Source organism: Parasteatoda tepidariorum, chromosome 5 (assembly GCF_043381705.1).
Source record: "Parasteatoda tepidariorum isolate YZ-2023 chromosome 5, CAS_Ptep_4.0, whole genome shotgun sequence".
Taxonomy (NCBI): Eukaryota; Metazoa; Arthropoda; class Arachnida; order Araneae; family Theridiidae; genus Parasteatoda; species Parasteatoda tepidariorum.
The window spans coordinates 13375408-13380930 of record NC_092208.1 but is presented as its reverse complement, the minus strand read 5'-3'; positions in this window follow the sequence as shown (position 1 = coordinate 13380930).

Below are 5523 nucleotides of genomic sequence, written 5' to 3'. Positions count from 1 at the left end.
TAACTAATTCTTTCTATATATATATATAATATTTGTAGGCAATAGTATTACAAACATGTCACCTCTATATCTTGAAGTTTATGCAATCGTAATATGCTGTTAGTTTTGAAGCCATTCACACCAGTCCCGCATACATTTCTAACAACTGTTGATATAGAATTATTCGGACCGTAATAGCTACTCTGTCATTACATATTCTAAACACGATATTTCACCATTCCATTAAACTGGAGCGAAAAGGTGGTTCGAAACGTTCTTAAATGGGAAATACGAACTAGATAAAAAAAAATTTAAGTAAGCTCGGTCCTCTGTTGCGCCATCAAAGAGAATATTTTGCAACATTTTCACGACAAAGAAAATGTAGAATATATTCGATAAAAGAATCGAAATTGGAAACTCAGAAAATGCGAGAAATGGAAAAATATAGAAAGTAGAAACTGTTCGAATTCTTGGAGTAAAAATTGTGGACCTTCTGAAGACAGTTTTTAGATATAAGGTAACGTATTTATAGTTAGAAAAGACGTTATAAGAAGTCCGAAAAAAAGGTTATTTTTTAAGGTATAGATCTTCAAACTACTACTCATACTAAATGGTTTTGTAGTTAATGCATAAAAATAGAAAAATCTCAATAAATCAATTCGTATCAATACCTAAATATGTAAATTATTATTTTTTTAAAATAAAGAGTACATAAAAATTAAATAAAAATGAAAGTCTGATTTTTTTGGACAGAAAAAATGAAGTTTTGGACAGAAACTGGATCATTTGGTTGGATCCAGTTTTCTCACATGCAGATCAAGATTTTTCAGTTGTCAACAACTTAAAATTAATAAATATTATAAAGGTATTGTCGACCTTTAAAATATTTCCATATCCTTAATTTAAAGGTATTTAGCTACAATGTTTAGTTGTCATCTTTCATTTGTATTTTCTGCTGTTATTACGATTTATACTTTCATTATTATTCCAAGTTAAAAACTAAAAGTGATATTTCTTTTTTATAAAATATTCCTATAATATTACCTAATTACACAACATTTTATGGTAAACCTATTTAAATGGGATTTTAATAATATATTAGACATATTTACTTTTATAATAAGCTTTATGTGAAATTGTGTTTAGTCAACATATGCGATCAATATAATGAATATTAAAATATAAAATAGTTTCAGGAACGATATAATATTACTAAATAATATTTTGGACAAAAAACATTTCACGAACTTTTAGAGTAAACAAAAAATTAAATATTGATTCAAATATTAAAATTGAAAATAAATTCGCAATATTAACCGACATGGTTATTGCAATAATGTGTAAATGGTCATTAATTAAAAAAGTGGGAAACATTTGCGATTTAGCACTTAAAATTGCATGAACTTTCAAATCATTAGGAATTTCGAAGGGAAGAAAAACTACTGCTAAGTTCAGCGTTTCAAATTTCAACTTAGTAGTTACATTTCCTCGGGTGCAGAGTGGTCTACAAAATGTTTTCACGACAAGTTTAAAACATAATAATTTTCGTACTAATTATGAAATGATATCTTTTTTACTTCCTCATCATTTTTTTACACACGTTCGTAATTTCAAACTTCCAAGTAGTATTAGAACTTCTGCGCAAGAAAACAAAGTTCTAAGTTGAGCATCCAAAACAGCTAAGGCTCTTTCGCTTTGATTTTAATATAGAGAAAATTTGCTGTATTTAAGTGTTAGAAATAGTTTATAACTACCTGCGCAGCAATGTATAAATGGTCGTTAATTAGAAAAGTGAGAACACTTCTGATTTTACACTTAAAATTGAACTTTCAAATCATTGGGGAATTTCAAGAAAAAAACTACTGATAAGTTTAGCGTTACAAATATTAACTTTGTAGTTACATTTCACCGGGCTCAGAGTGGTCTATAAAATAATTTTACGACAAGTTTAAAATATAATAATTTTCGTACTAATTATCAAATTATATCTTTTTTACTTCCTCATATTCCTTATACATTTTTACACACGTTCGTATTTTCAGATTTCCAAGTTTTAGAGTTTTTGAGCAGTAAAATGAAATGTAATGCAAAGTTGAGCATCCAAAACAGCTGAGGCTCTTTCCTTTTGGTTTTTATATAGAGAAAATTTAATTGTATTTAATTCTTAAAAAAATAGTTTATAACAACTTGTGCAACAATGTATAAATGGTCAGTAATTGGAAAAGTGAGAACATTTGCGATTTAACACTTAAAATTGCACTAACTTTCAAATCATTAGGAATTTCAAGAAAAAAAAAGCCACTGATAAATTTAGTGTGTCAAATTTCAACTTCGTAGTTACATTTAAACGGGAGTTAGTGGCTTACAAGAAATTTTTACGACAAGTTTAACATATAATGATTTTCGCACTAATTATCAAATTATATCTTTTTTATTTCCTCGTATTCCTTTTACATTTTTTACGCACGTTAATAATTTCATATTTCCAAGTTTAAGAGTTTTTGCGCAATAAAACGAAATGTAATGCAAAGTTGAGCATCCAAAACAGCTGAGGCTCTTTCCTTTTGATTTTAATAAACAGAAAGTTTAATTGTATTCAAGTGTTAGAAATAGTTTATATAATACCAGTGATTTCTTTATTTTGAATTTGTTTAAGTTTGGAACAATATAACTAATTCAAGTCCTCGTATAATAACACTCAATCCATTCTAAGTTAATCTCTTTTGTTTTATAAATCACACTTAGCATGTTTTTTACCATTTCAGGTATTATTGTAGAAAACGAATTTAATTTGACGAAGAATACAATTACACAAATATATTGACTACAATTAACTAAGCAAAGTTGAATAAAAAATACATTTTTAGTCATCTTACTGCAGTTTGCAGAAACTTTTACCAAGTTCGAAAGCAAACCCTTCCACAGAATAACTATTCTTGTATTTGGATAAATAAATTCTATCGCTATCCTATCGTTATTCTTGTATTCGCTCTATCTGGAATTTTTGTTTTTGAAATTGTGTTCATACACTGGTTTCATGGTAGGCACAAAGATTTGTCCAGAAAAATGCTATCCAGAAAAAGATACGCTCCTTATATTTGATAAAAAGAACACATTCGTGTATTTTCTAAAATTTGAGAAATGCGAAACCTGTAACCTCGAATTTATTTTTCTTGAATAAAATATCAGATTGGCTATTTTTCCTTTTTTTTTCTTTTTTTTATTAATACNTTTTTTTTTTTTGGTGTTCAACTTGAGTTATAGCAAACGAAAATAAATCTATGTGATAGAATAGCTAAAACAAGACTTCATTGTCTCTGCTTGGTTGATTAAAATTTATTATCACGAGAGTCGGAAGTGGCTATGCTGCGTCAATCGCTAAGTTAAAGAGTTACCCTTTTTTTTAATCAATTAATTTAGTCCCGTTGAATTTATTGATTTCTGTAGATTAACTTTTAATTTCATGATCAAATTATCAAGTACTAGAATTCCATCTTAATGAAACGAGGGTCTAAGCTTATTAATTAGTGCAGAAGACATTTTAAGTAGCAAAGTCTATACCAAAAATTTTATTTCTCTAAAACAAAACTGCATTATTATTTTTGGTTGGCTGATTAAAATTCATTGTCACAAGAGCCTGAAGTGGCTATACTGCGCCAATCGCTAAGTAATAAAGTTACCCTTTTTTAATTAATTAATTCAGTCCTGTTGCTTTTGATGAACTTTATAAGATTTGGATAGGATCTCTGAATAAAAAATTCAAAGCCGGGATAAAAGCTGCAAAACGTTTGCTCTTCAAATGTTCGAATCGTCTACTGTCAGTTAAATTACGTTTAATAGTTAGGTCGACTGATATTGAGAACGACTAGTTGCAGCAACGGTTTTCAGTAAGCGCATATGGGTTTAGCGAAATTGACCAATATGTAGTGTATTGATTACAAACTGAGTTTTGCAACCTGCGAATATTATTTTGCAATTATCAAGGATAAGGTAAATTTCGTGTAATTTATCTTTAATTTATCTATTCCAGTGTTCTCCCAGGTCTGTTGTACTGAAGATTTAAAAATTCGTTTAAGGTCAATTGTGCATTTGCATTTTAGGTCATTTTTCCCCAATAACTGCTCCATATAATTCTGTCAAACAACTTTGTGTTTTACGAACCACTGGGATAAGCTAAAAATTTTCTAATTAATTAGAATCCATTAAATATAGCCTATTTAAGTGTGTTTTTTAATTTAATAGAAATTATGATTAGATGTACAGCCTTATAAAAATCGTATTAAAATATAGCAATTACAACGTATGTTCAATGAAAAAATTGCTTCTAAATGCCTCAAAAACAATTTTATTTCAAAAAAAAAAATTATCCATATTTTATGCATCTAAACACCATATTTTCCACGTAGCAAAACAAAACGTAATATAAAGTCAAACACTTTAAGTAGCTACTTTTTTTTTAATCAAGTTAGAAAATATACTGGTTTTATATTTAAACTATAAATAAGTTATTTTTACTTCTGTATATAAGAAAGTAACAAACATATATTACTCATAACGGTGTTCTTAATTATGTCACGTGAAAAGTATAAAAGAAAATTGCTCATTATTTAATATTTTAACGTTTTGCTGAAATATTTATCAAATTAATGTAACCTGCTTGGCGCAAAGTTCTCTTAAGTTGTTCTTCTAATCTCGCCTTCGTCTTCGAAGTAGTGAAGCGTAACGACAGGTAAATCCGCCAAACGTGCCGTCTCTTCCACTTCGAATAACTCCCATTACATAACACACATCTCTCATCAAATCTAAATAATCGATTGTCTTTCAGTACATATTGTGTAATTAATGAATCATACTTTATTAGAGATTCATTGTTAAACATCTAAGAGAATAAAAATCAAAAATGGATTAAAACTAAAGATAATTAAAATTTTAAAGGATGTTATTACAGTTTTGAATAGCGTCTAAATATGTAATTAAATCTAAAAAAACATAATTTAAACAGATTTTGTTAATCGAAAAAATATTAATAAATGGAGGGTATTTTAAAAAATTTTCTCGAGTTAAACCATTGTTTCTCAACGGGGCGGTGGGTGTGGTGGACTTGATTTCGGCGGTAGGGGGCGTTGGGTATGTTTTGGGCCGGTGATAGCGGATTGCGCTAATGGTTTTCTATAACATGGTGGACCTGTTGGTGTACTGTGCTCAAGGTAACCCATATAACCAATTCAATTATGCAGTAAAACAATTTCTGGTCGAAACGTCGTCTCGCCAATATTTTTTGCCAGAAGCTAGTGTGCTGTGTGTGTGGGGGGGGGATGTCAATAAGTGTTCCTCCATCTTTGGGAAATTTTCAATCAAAAGAGGTTTTTTATATGTTGTAAATTTTGATATTTCCGTAATTTCAAAATGCAAACTATATTTAAACTATGAAGGAAAAAAAATTTTGTTCATTTTAAGGTGACAAGGAGCTTTTGAAGTTCTGAAAATCGGTCTAAATTTTAATTGGACCAATGCAATTCTTTCAAGAATTTTGGTTAAAAAGTT